Source organism: Thamnophis sirtalis, unplaced genomic scaffold (assembly GCF_051295495.1).
Source record: "Thamnophis sirtalis isolate CommonGarterSnake01/CBP01778 unplaced genomic scaffold, rThaSir2_p1.2 scaffold_7, whole genome shotgun sequence".
Lineage (NCBI taxonomy): Eukaryota > Metazoa > Chordata > Lepidosauria > Squamata > Natricidae > Thamnophis > Thamnophis sirtalis.
The window spans coordinates 29,634,119-29,651,544 of NW_028261387.1; the positions used below are offsets into that span (position 1 = coordinate 29,634,119).

General features: G+C 37.9%; 1 long non-coding RNA gene across 2 annotated transcripts in view; it reads right to left on the reverse strand.

Annotated features, from left to right (window-relative positions):
• The window catches only part of LOC148044583 (uncharacterized), a 59,160-nt gene extending 45,366 nt beyond the window's left edge, over positions 1 to 13,794 (reverse strand). Inside the window, exon 1 of one of the 2 annotated variants that reach the window (XR_015697383.1) lies at positions 13,634 to 13,794. This is a non-coding gene — a long non-coding RNA (uncharacterized LOC148044583). Of the gene's footprint in view, positions 1 to 11,195; positions 11,275 to 13,633 lie in introns of those variants that run through there. The other variant, XR_015697384.1, reaches the window with a different exon arrangement.
• Positions 13,795 to 17,426: the final 3,632 nt, after the last annotated feature.

Below are 17,426 nucleotides of genomic sequence, written 5' to 3' on the forward strand. Positions count from 1 at the left end.
AGTCAATAAATGTGGTGGGAAGGTAATAGCGTTTCATGCATCTTGATGTATAAACATATTGATAGAATGTTTAACTAAAGGGTGAGTGGCCATCTTTTGGGGTTAACGTAGCAAGAATTCCTGCAGGGGTCAGAAGGTTTATAATGAATTTTTGCACAATTTTCCCAGAGCATTTTTATGCTTCTTACTTTACTCCCTGCAATTCTATCTTGTATATATTATTTGGATTTGAAACACTAAAAAGTCTGAGTACCAGTATATGATTGCTTCTTAATTCCATATCTTGGCAAGTTGAGTGTCTGTATTAATAAGCAGTCAAAAGAAACTTCTTATATAATTCATAATACAAAGACTAGGACACTCTTTTTATGTGATTTTAAAACAGTGCAAAGAAGCATCATATTTTTCACAGACACTGGAGTGTACAATGCTTTCTTAGTTAATTCTACCTTTTGCTGTCCATAATACAATTCTAATTCTTCTTACACTAAAATGGAAAACCATCAATTTGGCAATGTTTTCCTGTTTGAAATTATGTGACACAGTTTGGATCCATTTCATTCACTGAGAGTTTCAAATATATTGAAAGGGTGCAGAAAAATAATTACTAAAATGATGTAAAGTTTGGAACAAAATAAATAATTGATAGCAGATCCTACTATATCTGGTTTAGCATCAAAGGGACAACATCTTTCAGGAACTATGATCAAGTATTTTAGGGGCAAATAGTCTTTTGTTTTCTACATTCAAAACTAATCAAGATTTGTACAAGGTGCTTTAATGACAGGAAAGAAAATGAGAGGGCAATCATTTCTTTTGTCAAGCATTCTTTGTGAAACTGGTAGTTAATTTTTCTTTTAATCTCATGATAAGAACAATACATTCCATCTTACTTGAAGGCAGCAGGTTAATTAGGTGTGAAAGGAAGGCAGACTTTGTGATCCATAGCCTTCTTATTTAACACACTGCTGTCACCTACTTGAAATGTCCATGTGAGGCAACTTTCTCACTTGCCCTGGTTCTCCTCTGCTAAACTCTGATATGGCATTTGATCCAGCATCAGCCTATGTAAAGCAAGGCCAAATCTGTAGCTTATTTCAGATGTCCATTACAAAATACAAAAATAAAACATGAAGTCAACTAGTTGCACTTTTCTACTTAGTATTTTCCCCAAGGTTAATGCTGACTTAAATTGGAGAATTATATCTCTTCAGGCCTATCTTATCCTTTTGCTAGTTGTAAACAATTCTACTTTTAAGACCTTTAATAACATCTTCATTTTTATCTCTTTTTTGCTTCAATTTTTGCTGTCGCAGTAGGAAAACAAAACAAAATGTTCTTGTAATGATCTTTAATCTTAAATTGCTTCTTTTTTTCATTGCCTGTTAGGGGACACCAAGGGTTCCAGTCTCAGTTCATACTGACCTGCTCTGTAGATCTGTTTAAAAGATGTGTACTTGACTAGAATGCTTAATAATCTTAATCTGGACACTCTGCAGGTTTTATAAACAAGCATATTTAGCTGAAGATAAAGGATTATTTGTCAGGAAGGAAAACTGGAAAAACTGGAGAGCAGCCGTCAGCTCATATCGCCAAGAAGTTTAGTCTGTGATAGAGTATGAACATCAAGATACATTAAGAGAGTACTGAACAAAAATGACCAGAGAAGCTTGGAATTTACATTCCCTGAATGGAAGCTTTTTAAAAGAGAGGCAAAAGGAAAGGAAAGGAAAGGAAAGGAAAGAGGGAAGCAGATGTTAAGGGTGGTTTTAGTATAAGATTATTTCCTGTCTCTGGGAAGATTATAAGAAGCGGTGTTTCCTGTGGTTCTGTCATTCTAAGAGGTATAGACAGCTTCAGATAGATATATGTCTTTTACTTATTTTAAGAGACCCTAAGTATATAGCAAGGAAAAACTAGGCGGCAAACATATGGTAAACTTAATAAACATTAATCTCTCCAAATGTATGCTGGATTTATCCAAACTGTGTTGAATATACTGTACCTACTAAGGTCAAGGGGGAAAAAAGCCCTATTCAATTCTTTTACCATCTTCCTTCTTTAACCCTCCCAAATCCCACTTGCACTTTTGTTTAAATTGTTGTGACACTATTCATATGTTTTACGCTGTATGACAGCATTCAGCTGGACCCATGAGTCATAGCTTCTTAAGAAGTTCTATGTCTGGGGGCCCTTAAAGGTGCAACTTTATTTGCATCTGCTCTCATTAACTCCTTCATAAGTATCTTTTTATGTCATTTACACTTTAAACCGATACAAGTGAATGAGAGGAGTACAGCACAGGATTATGGCAAATAGGACTACAATGCTTCTGATATCAAAATAATTCTTCAGATTAGGAAGGGCAGTATTTAGAAAGGTTGAACCTTTTTCAGAAATAAGTTGTCCGATGTACATATTTACCTCTATACAAACTCAGGCCTGTTGTCTTTTGTGAAATAGGTTTATTGGGAGTGCTACATCTGTCCATCTTATGCTTTTCATCTGACATTCTGAAGTCAATTTGTGTTCGCGAACAAAACTATGATCTCATTCTTCAGGCCGTAGTGTTAGATTAGTTGGTGATCTACCAGTAGCTTGGTTTCAATTGTTATGACATTTCTAATTAATTATTAATTGTTTGTAGATTGATGAACTTTATTTTATGCAAACTTGTGAACTGTGAGATTCTATTCTATATTGAAACATTCTATATCCTTATTATTACTCTGTGTGTGTGTGTGTGTGTGTGTGTGTGTGTGTGTGTGTGTATGTATACAATGTTAATATTATTCACCTTACATGAGTTAAGGATTCCCTAAAATTGGTATAGCATCTCTTTGTAGATTATCTTTCTTTGACAAGCTTATTGGGGGACACTAGAATTAAATGCATAAAATTAATACAGAAAAATATAGTTTTAGGAGAATCGTCAATAAGTACTTAAAATATAATCAATTTTCCTCATTCTGGTTAGATCTCACTTTCTTTCATGCATCCCTTGGATAACACTCACAAAAGGAGAATAATGTAAAAGTATGGCTATGCTTTTAATAAGGAAGTAACTTTTTGAAAGTTTTATTTGTTTCAAACACAGCCTATGCTCGCATATTGCCTGAAGCTATGATACATTTTAAATGGATGTATTATACCATTGTTTCATGAGCTGAACTGTTTGCTATTTTCCTGGATTCAGTTCAAGGTGCCAGGTATTGGCATTAAAGCCCTATGTAGTGTGGGTCCAGGTTATTTGTGGGATTGCTTCTTCCTGAAAGTATCTACCTGTTCCACCTGGTTGAATACAATGGGGATGCTCCAGGTCCCTTTCCTTAAATGTTTCCATCTAGTAGAAGTTGGGGTGAGCTTTAAAATTTTTAGCAAGGGGTTCTCTGCCCGGTTGCTGGGTGGGCATGGCTATGGTGGGCGTGGGCTAGTCGGCCCCTGCACCATGGCTGGGGTTGGCGTTTTTGCCCTCCCTGGGCTCTAGAGGCTTTTCTCGAGCCTCCTGGAGGGTAAAAATGATCTCCCCAGGCTCCGGAGGCCATTTCTGGCCTTTCCAAAATAGGCTGCATGGGAACTGTTGGGAGGGACGGGGTGGGGTGGGCAGGGCCAGTCAGGAGTGGGATTTGGAGGTTCTCTGAACTGCACAGAATCTTAGCTAGAGGTTCTCCCAAACCCTGCGAACCCCCAGCAGCCCATCCCTGAGTAGAACCTAGAAAGTATGCCTTTTCCATAGCAACTCCTGGTCTTAAAAAATCCTTTCTCTGGTCTGTCCAGACTCTCTTAGCCTTGCAGAAAGATACAAAGAGATGTCTCTTTACCTGAGCATGGAAATGGCTGACATGGGAACCTAGAGATGGCTCTGTTACCGCCATCTGAGAAGGATGGCTAAGGTGCCAGATTTTTGCTTATTGTTTTTTGGGTTTTGTTCCTTATGATGGTCAGTCATATAATACCTAAATAAATAAATATCAGTGAACATCACCCACTATTCTGCATTTGCCCCTCATTCCTCACTCACTGAAGTTACTTTAGCAGCATGGTATGAGTTAACACGAAGTAACATGATTCTGGATTAAATATGAACAGCAGAAGACTTCCTTAAAGTTTTAAAAACATATTAACAAATATATAAGCTGTGCAAATTACAGACAGGCAGTAGCATTTTAAGATGAAATGGGTTTTCAGAATTCTGCCATTTGTTTTCTGAAAACTTTATTGCTTGTAAAATTAAAACTATTAAAGAATGAAATTTAATCCACGTGCAATAGATGGTGCCTACTATGCCACGGTTTTCTCCAACAGTCATACTGAGATTTTCAGTTCCCAACACCTTGAAATTAATTTAGCCAAGAGTGAGCTTATTCATTCTGATCATTCTTGTTTTCTTCCTATTTCTTTTATTTTTCAAGATTGACACATTGCCAGCATTGCTGGTAGTAAAAGATTTGGAAGTTTTAATGTTGTCATTAGTTATGAAGTCATGTCCGATCCATCGCAACCTCATGGACAACATTCCTCCAGGCCTTCCTGTACTGCTCTGTACTGAACTGCTCCTCTAGCCTGCTTCAGTGACTCCATCCAGCCACTTCATTCTCTGTCGTCCCCTTCTTCTTTTGCCTTCAGTCTTTCCCAGCATTAGGCTCTTCTCCAGTGAGTCCTTCCTTCTCATTAGGTGGCCAAAGTATTTGAGTTTCATCTTCAGGATCTGACCTTCTAAAGAGCAGTCAGGGCTGATCTTCTCTAGGACTGACCGATTTGATTGCCTTGCACTCCAAGGGACTCACAGGAGTCTTCCCCAGCACCATAATTTAAAGGCCTCAATTCTTTGGTGCTCAGCCTTTCACAACCATACATTGCAACTGGGAAAACCATAGCCTTGACTATACGCACTTTTGTTGGCAGGGTTTTAATAGGTAAGGTAAAGTTTTGATATGTAAGGTATTAGAGAATAAATGAAAGTATACAATATCATCAAGAGAGTAAAATAATTTAAATGGAAATGGGCTCATCACATAGCAAGAAGAACTGATGGCAGGTGGACCAAGGCAGACACAGAATGGATCCCAGTTGATAAAAAAGAATCCACAAAAGAGACCTGAAATAAGATGGATTGATGATATCAGCAAGTATTATGGGCCCAATTGGCAAAAAGAAAGCTCAGGATTGAATTGGTTGGAAACATATGGAAGAGGCTTCATCCTGCAGTGGACAGATAATGGCTAGAATGATAATGATGAATAGGTAAGGTATAGTTATAAAAAGGTTTTCTATAAAGTCTTTTGTCAATAAAAACATAAGAACTTGCAACTACATATTCTGAATATCTGGAGAATCCTGCCATTTCTTCCTATTCATATAGCCAAACAGGTAATTTATGCCTTGCTGGAAGCCTTGTTTGGACTATTGCAGAGGTTTGCTAGTGTTATGTCCTCGACTTGCGACCGGTCTTAAGTCCTCGACTTATGACCGGCCTCAAGTCCTCAACATGTGAATGACAGCCAGCAACAGTTGAGCCACGCCTGATTGGCTAAAGCATGGTTGGCTGTTTCTGTGATTTTATTGGTTGCCCTGCTTGACAGCTCTAGTATAAATATCTGTCAAGCAGGCCAAGGTGCTAAACTGTATATATAATTGAAGTTGGTTTGTGTTTTGTTAACAATAAAGTTGTTCTAATTACCTCAGCTGCTCCACGCCTCATCTGTCCCTCTCAGCTTCTAACAGCTGGCAAGGTTTCCTCTTCTCTCTGTATTTTGATTCAGGTCCATATTGTCCTGGGCCTTTCCCAATTTGGTCCTATTTCTTACTTCCACCAGCCTTTGTACTGGCAGGATCTTTGGGAGTGCTACCAATCCAAACTGCTGATGCTGACTTACTGGGTCACGCATTCAGGAACATTCTGTTATTTGAATAGTTCAATTGTAATTCACATTCCTGTGCACTCAGCTCAGCCAGGATCATTTTAGTTCTCCCCATCTCAGAATAGCAACCTTACATTATAGAGTCTTCTTCAATCTATCTCCTGGTTTCAAAATCAGCTCTCCTTTAATTCTGCTTCGGAGCTCATCTGTGGTTTTAAAAGGCCCTTAAAACATTTCTTTTTCAAGCTTTTAATGAAGTTGGAAGGACTTTTTTAAAAAAAAATTGCAGAACCTAATGCCAGTTAAATTATGGCAGTACTGGGATTAGCTAATATTAATAAAATTTATCATTTTATATTGTTTTATATTGTGCTGTGATTTTATTCTTACGTTCTTGTATTGTTCTGGACAAATAAAAATAATACAATGGCATAAGTCTTAGCCAAAATATATTTGGCTACTTTAAATACTTAAATGTATTTTCCAAGATTGGAAAGCCATTTTTCCAGATGAAAGTTACTGGGGTGTTTTTGATGCATGGAACATATAAAAAAAAATCAAAGTAGTCCCAAGGAATTTTTCTGAGAAATAATGATAATAAAAAAAACCTAATAATATAATGGCAATTCAAGCAGGAAAAAAATAGCATTTTCAGGCAAACGGACTGAAAACTTAATATGGTTGCTGATACTCAAGGAACACCTATGAAGACAATTTGACTTGTAGGTATATTGTAATTGCAGTTTTGTTACATGTAATTGCAATGGAGTCTTCTTTGGGCCTGACAGAAGTTCCTGATTCTAGGATATATAGTTCAGAATATATCAAGTATATTTTAGGAATTAGTCTCATAATTATTATATTTTTATATAAACATAATATTAACATTAGAGAGTCCGCTTAATGTAGAGGTTAAGGCTAGAAACTGGGAGATTGTACGTTCTAATCCCACCTTGTGCACAAAGCCAACAGGGTGATCTTGGGCCAGTCACTTTCTCTCAGTCCTAGGAAGTATGTAATGGCAACCACATCTGAAAAACTTTGCCAAAAAGTGTTCAGGGACTTGTCCAGGCAGTCTCCAGGAATCAGACATGACTGAATAGGGGGAAAAACACACTATGTTTTTCTATACCACTATATACAATGGTGGGTTGCCAATTTTTTTTACTACCAATTTGGGCACGCTTCCGCACGCACATAACACTTCTGCACATGTGCAGAAGCATCCAGGCGGGTGGGCAGAGCCTCTAGCCACCGCTACTACTGGTTCGCCCAATCAGGGCCGAACTGGGAGCAACCCACCTCTGGGTTTTATACCATCCTACATCCAATCATTTACCTATTCTTTTCAGAATTACATAATATTTCTCGCCAACACCGTCCCACATTCTTCAGGAAAAAGAAGGAAAAAATGGATCCTGGAAACACAGTGTACAAATTGTGTTTATAGACAACAAACTATTTGCATAAACAACAGTTATCCGAACCCTTTATTTTGCATATACAAATTTGTTTTATTTGGGCTAGAAGATAAACAGACTTACTTATAAATGAATAGCATCTGGGGATGGTGGGAAGCCATGTTTTGGTAAAAGCATAACTGGAGATTGACCATTTTGAAAAATACATTCTTTGACCGATGTTAATTTCTTTTTAAAGAAACCGCCCAGTATTTTTCACATTAGAGGAACAGACTAGTCAGATAAGACTTTATGCTTTGTGGATAGCTCCTTTCCAATATCAATTCAGCAACAAATGATCTTACTCAACCATTGGAAAATGAAATATTTTGAATTTTTATTACTTTCTGCTTCAGGCATAAGTAGTGATTAAAGGAGTGCTTAATTTCTCTTGAAGTATCTTTCTCTTCTCAAGACATACACTTGAATGTGTTGCAAGTACTATAAATCTTATCCGCTACCTTAATAATCATCTTTGTCATCATCTAATGGAAGAGCTTATTTTTCCAGTATATTTGCAATGCACTAAGTCCCGTTCTCCTTTTTCTATAGAGCAAATAGAATTAACTCAGCATCATTTTTGTTGTATACAATTGTTTTTTTTCTGGATGGTTAAAAATTAAAATATCCAACTCCTTATCAACAGACTATTTTATCGTTCCCTCATGTCAGGTCTACAGATCAGTAGACTGAAGAGTCTGTCAGTCTACAGACTGAATCAGAAAAGAATAATAATTCTGCTTCTGATGAGTCAGCTTATGTGAGGTGCTGACTCCTGCTTCGTATTTAGCTAATAGTCAATCGGATTAATTCCAAAGCTTAAAGATCAATATGTGATTCATTTTGCATCCAGGAAATGCAGATTAACTTTGGTATGAGGTTTATTCCAAAATTCCTTTTCAGAAACCTCCCATTTTTTGACCCAAATTCCAATTGGATGCCTCCCTTTTGGAAGAAAATGCATACTGGTTTTACTTGAGAGAAAAGGGTTGAAGGGGTAGAAGAAATGATGCAGCTGCTTTAAAGCGTTTCAGGCAGATTTTATGTTCATACTGTTTTGGACTCCAAAACACCTTTCTAAAATTATTTTCAAAACATTATTTTTGAATTAATTATCCAGCCTTACAAAGACCTAATAACTAGCAATAGAACCCTAAAATGTGTTACACTGAGATCCAGTTATTTCTGAACAACTCCTGCTGTTGCTCATAGTGACTGGAGCTGCTAACAGTTGCATGGCAGAAGCATCTTAAGGGCTTTAGGTTCTTCATATACACTGTAAAGCGATAACAAATGTGAATCAAAGGAGGTGAAAAATGCCAATTTTAATAGAAACAGAAAGTAATCCTCTAACCCAGAGGATCATCAGAACTGCAGTTCTCCTTTAGCACTGAAATCATGTCTGCCTATGGAACCCAATATTTAACTGGCCTGCCTAAAAGGCTAGATTTCCTTTCAATATTTGGATAAACTTTCTTTCAACTTCTCTTCCACAGCTTAGAGCATAAGTGTTTGGAAAGAGAACCAAGTAGAGTACCAAGAACATCTGAAAATAGATATCGAGCAAACAGGAATAATATAAAGCTTGACTTTCAAAAGAGTATGTGCAGTAATAATTCAGGGTTGCATTAAATTACAGAAATTGAGAAAAGCTGTGTCCTAGATTTTTTTCCTGTTTCTTTTTTTACTCTTCCATGCAACATATTTTTTCATTTCAAGGCCCTTTCACTGCTTTTTATAATAGAAAGCATGCATGTCTTAATGGTACGTTTTCTTTAAAAACTTTTTGCAAAACTGTTTTGCTCTATTAACAAGATTGAAAGGATACTGAAATGCCATATACTCATAAGCACAGCATTTCCAGAGACAGTGGGAATTAGGTGGAAAGAACAGATTAAAAAAAACCAACAACAACACTGAAAACTGTTTGGAATTATGCAAACCAGAAATATTTTTTTAAGAAAGAGGAAAAGAGATGAAGAAATGAAAAATAAGCTCGTTCAAATCTATCCTTGAAGTTTTTCTAACAGATAACTGACAAAAGACGTTAAATGTTTTCCAAACATAGTTGTGTGCATCTGAAATTCTGCATTTTAGCCAGTCCCTTTTGGACTTTTTAAGGGTACTCTCATGTCTCTTCAATTATGTCCATATGATGATGGCTGAATAGAAGCTCTAAATTCTATGTTACAGGTAATTCTCGGCTTACAACTGTTAACCACGTAGTGACCACTCAAAGTTACAACAGCACTGAAAAAAGTGACTTATGACCACTTTCCACACTTAAGACCATTGCAGTATCTCCATGACCATGTGATTTACATTTGGATGCTTGACAACAGATTCACATTTATAATGTTTGCAGTGTCCCTGGGTCATATGATCACCCCTTACAAAGTCAATGGGGAAACCAGATTTAACAACCATGTAACTGATTTAGCAACTGCAGTAATTTATTTAACAAATGTGGCAAGAAAAATCGTAAAATGGAGCAAAACTCACTTAACGAATTTCTCACTTAGCAACATAAATTTTGGCTCAACTGTGGTCATAATTAAAAAACTATTTATACTACAGTGGTGGGATTCAAATTTTTTTACTACCGGTTCTGTGGGCATGACTTTGTGGGTGTGGCATGGCTTTGTGGGTGTGGCTTTGTGGGTGTGGCAGGGAAAGGATACTGCAAAATCCCCATTTCCTCCCCACCCCACTAATCTGCTTTCCAGCTCCATTCTCCTGTTCAGGGCAACAAAAGAAGATGCTCTGGGGCAGAGGGCGGGGACCAGCCTATTTGCCGGTTCTCCAAACCACTCAAAATTTCCACTACCGGTTCTCCAGAATCTCAGAACTGGCTGAATACTACCTGTGCTCCTCAGACCTCCATTTATCCAATCTTGAAGTGATTTCCAAGCAAGGAATGTGATTTCTACTTGCTGTTATCTGCTAGTTTGGTGTTTCTTTAACAAGAACTGTGCTGTTGTTGTGTTTATTGCTGGTTGATCATGAGATTGTGGCAATGAATCGCCATCACTAGACCTCCTGTATTTTAACCGAAAGGTTTCTCCCCCCCATTATAGTCTTTTTTTTTCTTTCCCACTGTGAGGACAATAAAAGACAACTTTAGTATAGACATAAGGAAGATTGTTATTTTAAGAATATAGGCTATTTTCTTCCCACAGTAAACCAAACAACAGTCATTTGTCTTTTAGATTTAATCTGAAGCATGTTTAAATAAAAAAGAAGTGAGAACAGAGAACTTTTTTCTAGTCCTATTTTGTTTTTGTTTTTGTTCCACTAGATCAGGGGATGGGAACCATTTTGGAAGCCAAGGTCTCACTCTATAATTATGCAGGGCCAGACCAAAAAGTGGCCAAAAACAAATGGGTATAAAAGCCCACAACCATCATTTCATTCTTCTCAGACTGATTTTATGTAAGTACCAAAAGGTTGAGCCGTTTTGATGTTACATATCAAAGTTGAAAAAAAATACATCATAAAATATAATGCTGAGGATGTTATTTGATAGACTGCTATTCTAACAAAATTCTACACTACAGATGTATAATTTTATATAGAAAAGCTTTTTGACAGTTTATTGTGTACAACAGTGGAACGGTTTGCGGATGATTTATATTTACAATTATTTTAAAGAGAGACTCGATGGTTTAATTGATTGTCCTGCAGCTTTCAGGGATTTGATATTGAATTATCTTTGTGGTCCCTTCCAACTGTACATTTCTATGACTGTAAATGTATATCTTCCTCAGCTGAGTTGGACAATGGTTTGCTATTGCAATTTGGTGGTAGCAAATTCCATTTATGCCCTTGTCTAGTGTGGTGGTCAATTCTTAACATCAAAAAAGAGAGCTCTTACCAAATCTTAGGATGGAAAGGGGATATGGTTGATTTGTAGGCAGTCATACCTGTTTCCTTCATGTTCCAATGAAAAAGCTCAAGCATCCTGAGGAGTATAAATTCAAGTTATATTTGTTGGATGAAGTGAACTGCAGTCCATGAAAGTTTATGTCTTTTATAAAATTTGTTATTCTGAAAAACTACCAGGGATGTGCAGCCAGGGGAGACAGGGGAGGCAGGGCCTCACCACTGTCATCATGAAAAGAAAAAAAAGGAAAAGGAAAAATGCTGAGATAGTTGCTGCCAGAGTCACAGTGAATGACTCTGTTTAGTGCTTAACGACAGAAGGAGGCGAGACAACCACTTGCCTCCTTTAGATATCTTTATGATCACTTGAGCAGAGTTAAGCAAAGGTTAAAAGGCGAAAAATTTCTTATGCAAAGGAGGCACATGGTTCTCTCACCTCTTCCTGCAGAGGGCACTTTTTTTAGAGGCTTTTTTTAAACAGTTAAGCAGAGTCATCCATTGGAGGCTCTGGTAGCAGCAGCTCTTGCTTTTTTCTTTTTACATTTTTTACATTTTCATCAAGAAAATGAGCAGAGTTGAAATCCTCTGTGACATGGCTGGAAAAGGTATGTGGGTCGGATGGAGGGGGGAGTAATTCAAAATTAATGTAATTTGTAAGTAATTGTATGGTAAGTTGTGTGTGTGTGTGTGTGTGTGTGCGTGTGCGTGTGTTACCTGCCTCTGCTGGCGCGCGGGCTGGCACTTTTTTTAAAATGTGGGACAGAGCTCTGCTCAGGTGGGCGAAAGAAAGTGCTTTAATCAATCGGGTGCGTGCTCCTCTCCTCCTGGCATGCACCCCACTGATTTAAGCGGTTTCTTTAGAATTCTCTTCTCTCCTCCCAGCACGCACCCCACTGATTAAAGCGCTTTCAGGGGGGGTTGCTGGGAGGAGAGGAGAGAATCTCTCTTCTCCTCCCGGCACGCACACCACTGATTAAAGCGCTTCCTTTCGCCTGCCTGAGCTCTGCTGCGGGCGAAAGAAAGCGCTTTAATCAGTGGAGTGCCGGGGGAAAGGACTGCCTCACCAGCCATAAACTTCACTGCACGTCACTGAAAACTTCTATCATGAGTTTGATATTTTTGCCATCATAGACTAATAAGGCTATCTTATCACATGATGCCAAAATAATCTGAAGGAAGAGAAGCAACTAAGTAAGAACCTGTCCAGAATTATTTTTTAAGGGAAAGAGGCACTTTTATCAACAGAAGTGGAACTATTTAAGTATATCCATGGTTTTCTTAGTGGAAAGGGGATTCTAATCATTCAATTTTTGGTATGTGAGCAAAGTATTTCTATGTCCTTTCCAATATAGAATACAACATATTTGTACAAACTGCAGAAAATTCTACTTTCTGTGGCATTGAATCTGGTACAAGTGCCATAGAATGGATTCCATACTTGAATAATGAAGCTGTTCTCAAACAATAAGGCAATAAAACACAGAAAACTGAGAAAGATGTTAAGGATTTAACATTTTTAAAAGTGATTAATAGCCATTATTGCAATTAAGGAAGTGAAATGTTGATATTAGAGCTTCACTTCTGTTGCTTGTACCATTTATTGATAGGAAATTAGGAACAATGTGATCTTCATGGGGTCAGGATGCTTTCTAAATTTTCAAGGCGTGTAGTCCAGCAGAAAGAAAGCCCAAGAGGAGAAAGAGAGGTTACTTTTGTTTCTTTTTACAGATATGGTATAGTCCATTTGTATAGTCCATATGGATTTGATGACAATCAACCATAATTAAAAACAGACTTTTTTTGAAATCTGACTCAAATACATTTAGTACAGTTTTCCATGGCAGTTAACAGGCAGAAATATGTCTCTCTGTGCATGGCTTCTGATCTTTTTATTGGCATATTGGGGTCCCTAAAATAAAAACTATGAGAAAAATTGAAAAGAAGAGAAAAACAAACTATTGCCCAAATTTAGTTGATACTACTATCCATGTTAAAAAAAAGATGTGTATAATGATTCTTTTTTATTGAGTATACAGTAATTTGTTTTTTCTTTTTAAGTCATTCATTTAGCAACAATTGCATGCTTATTATATAGAGATTGTAATGTATAAAATATGTTTAACTGGAAAATGCATACAAAGAGAGATAAAATTAATTTGTTGGTGTAGGACACAGTTCCAAGATTTTTGCAACTGTGTATTGATTGTCATCTTCCTTATGAGATCAGAGATAAGATTCACGTCCTAAAGGATGATGATTAGGATGTTGATAATGATAAATAACAATTTATTAAATTTATATGCTTCCAACCAATTTCTGAAATTGCAAAATCCTACATATTTCTGAAAACCCCCAGGTAAGTACTTGAGGATACTTGTGTGCATAACACACATAAATAAATATTTGGCCGAACTTAAAAATGGAAATTACCTTAGTTCTGCAAGATTAAATGTATCTCCATTCCTTTATAAAGCCATTGCATTCTGCTCTGTTTCCCTTTGCTTTCCTTTGTTCACTGCCATTGGAACCAGAAGAAAAAGAAATGTAATTTTTTAAAAAAAGAATAGTAATGGATAACAAAAGAAAATAATAAGCGACTTTCCCTCCTTTCTGGGTGCTAAAAGTTGGAAAGACTAGATTCTTTTCATACTGCAAAGTTCAAGTACTCTCCACCCATACAGAGCTTGAGTCAAAAGGAAATGATTGCATATTAATGTGACATTTACTCTTTTGTTTTTCTAATTCATTGTTGAATGGTGCTGCACCTAACTTTGCATTTGTGGAATGTGATAAGCACCTTGACGTTCTCACTACTCCACCTATTATCAGGAGGTAAGGGAAAGTCCCATCAAACATGGCCCGGCAAACCTGGAACTAGTCTGGCTGCAGGCCATATTCATCAACATTAGACTCCTTCCTTCATCCCTTTCCCACACTCCCTGCTGTCTCCAAAAAAGAGATTGCAGTTACAAAGACAGCAGACAACATTTTCCCCTTGAATTTCCATTTCTTTCTTGATAGAGGCAGAACTTCTCAAAGCTCTGTTTGGGAAGTGATTTGCATCCATCAACATCCCTTGATGGTGAGATGTGGGGGGAGGAGGGCATATCAATTTAATAAATATATTAATAAAATAATCATTTTACTGCTTCTTTCTTTTCTTTTCCCCTTGTGCTAATGCACTTATTATGGGGAAATACAGTAGAGGAAAGGCAAGAGGGCTGATGATGTCAATTTCAATTAGCACCAATGGGGAAGGCAAGACAAAGTGCTAGATTTGAACTGCAGTGAAGATAGGAAAGAACTGTCATTTTTCACAAAATGTAACTTGGAGTGGCTTTATTCTAGGATATTGAATGTCTGGGAAACTTCTGCCAAGTTCAAACTGAGAGGATTGACATAATGCTGGCAGCTGGACAGTCTAGTGCTACTACCTAACTTTGATATATTACTGTCACAATGCTGCTATATCCAAAACTTCAGGGGGTCAACAGCAGTATAGTGACAAAGTTTAGCAATAGCAATAGCACTTAGACTTACAGTACGTACCACTCCATAGTGCTTTACAACATCCTTTGAACAGTTTACATGTCAGCCTATTTCGCCTTACAATCTGGGTCCTCATTTTACCAACCTTGAAAGGCTGGAAAGCTGAGTCAATTTTGATCTGGTCAAGAGCCATGATGGCACAGGGATTAGAATGCAGTACCTGTATTGTAGGCTAATTCTGCTGACTGCCAGCAGTTCAATTCTAATGTATAAAATATGTCAAATGGCTCAACATTGATTCAGCCCTTCCATCCTTCTGAGATCAGTAAAATGAGGACCAAAATGAGATTGTTGGGGGCAATATGGTGACTCTGTAAACCACCATTTTGGCTGTAAAGCACTATGAAGTGGTATATACGTCTGAGTGCTATTACTATCACACTCTAGGCTGTGGGGAAAATTACCCTGTAGTACTCCACTTTAATCACTTCACCACTGCTCATAAAGTTTAGCAGGGCAAAGGACATGTGCATATAGTCTATTATGGCCAAAGCACTGATGCCACCCATTATTGAGTATCCAGTGTACTATACAGACAGTTCTCATTTTCCAATCATTCATTTAGCAATGTCCCAATCTGGGTTGTTAAGCGAAGACTACCTGTAATAGTAGACAAATGATAGCAACATTGAATGTTATCAATTTAAATGGGTAAACATTATTTAACACCAAATTGTTCTAAATCTGTTTAATTTGGTCTGAGATGAAGGCAGTCTTTGAGAAAGATGGGAAGTTGAGAAATGAGAAACCAAAATAAAACTAAAAAATAAATATTATTAACTAAGAAGAAAAAAAGAGATGACATTACATACAAGTGGGAAAAGATTCTTAGAAGTAGCAAAATTGCCAATATATTTCCTCCATAAATTACATTTTATTAATTAATTAATTTGTTTGTTTGTTTGTTTGTTTGTTTGTTTGTCAAACATGTACAAGATAGCAGGTGTAGGTATACATATAAACATAAACAAAGGAAGTAAGTACAGATAAATGGGGACTGTAAGAAAGGGATGGTAGACACGCTGGTGCACTTATGAATGCCCCCTTTACGCACCTCTTAGGAATGGGGTGAGGTTCACAATAGACAGTTTGAGGTTGAAGCTGTGAGGGTTTGAGGCTGTAACACAGAGTTGGGTAGAGCAGTGATCCCCAACCCCCGGTCCACGGACCGGTGCCGGGCCGTGGAGTACCTGGCACCGGGCCGCGCAGCGGCCGGGGGCCATGATCGCTGCAGCGGCCGGGGGCCATGATCGCTGCAGCGGCTGGGGGCCATAGTTTCTTTCTGTATGCAAATTAGGGCTAACTGGCACAAGGGGTGTTACTGGACCGCTGGTGGCACTCTGACGTCACCAGCGGCCCACCGCCCCCCTGTGTCCAGCGCCGCCCTTCTCATTCCTTTTCAGCACTTCAGCGCTGGCCGATTCCTGAAAAAAACCTAAGAGCGCCTGCGCAGCTACGTAGGGCTAGCGTAGACAGCGCTAGTAGCGTAGCCTTGCGTAGGCGCAGTTTGTGCTACGCTATCTACGCTAGCCATACTGAACTGCGCCTGCGCAAGGCTACGCTACTAGCTCTGGTCATCGACGTATTCCACCGAAACCGCAAACAACGCCCCCCCACCCCTGCGCACACTCAGCGGGCCACGGTAAAATTATCAAAGGCTGACTGGTCCGCGGCGATAAAAAGGTTGGGGACCACTGGGGTAGAGGATTCCAGGCATTGACCACTCTGTTGCTGAAGTCAGTTTACCTTGAGTTTGTATTGATGGTTTGCCCATGTATGATAGAACTAGATTCTATATTTAGATAATTCTTTGCAGATCTAATATATTTATGTCAAAAGAAGAAATCACTAGTTTCTGAATATAACCTACATCTTATCTGATACTTACAATATATTGCTCAGCTATTTTGGCACATGATTTCTTTAAAAATCTAACATTACAGTTTTGTTTTCCATGTTCCCCACTTACTCCGCACTATAAATATGTACAAAATTGAAGAAATACCACTAAGTGGGATTTCAAATTATTTAGGGGTGGTCTCTTGAGATGATTTCCAAAATCTACAAACTGAACTATAACAAATTCCAGATTATCATAGGCATAGTTTCCCCTTCGTTGTTGTTTTTTTCTGTTCTCGCCCAATTTTGTAAAAACCTCAGCTATGTTTAATATATGAAATAGCTGGAGAATCACCCAACTTGAAATCCACTTGGGTGGATTTGTTTTCATCCTAACTTTTTATATAGGAAATGGCCCATGAATGTTGTTAGGCTTTGCATAGAAACTAAATAATGTGTAATCATTTTCTGAAGCAGTTGTAAGAAAGAATCTTTCATCTAGAAATCTCTCTTCATTTTGTATTCAATAAAACCCATCTGGGGTGTTTTCTGTAATTGAAAATAAGTTCCCACAGATGGATTTGCTCCCTTTACAAATTTTCTGTCTGAAAATTTGGATAAGTAATGCCTTGAGAAACAAATGAGTTTAAATAAGAAATTAAGGTAAAGGTTCCCCCTGCTCATATGTGCTAGTCGTTCCTGACTCTAGGGGGCAGTGCTCATCTCCATGTCAAAGCCAAAGAGGCAGCACTGTCCAAAGACGTCTCCGTGATCATGTGACCAGCATGACTAAATGCCAAAGGTGCACGGAAAGCTGTTACCTTCCCACGAAAGG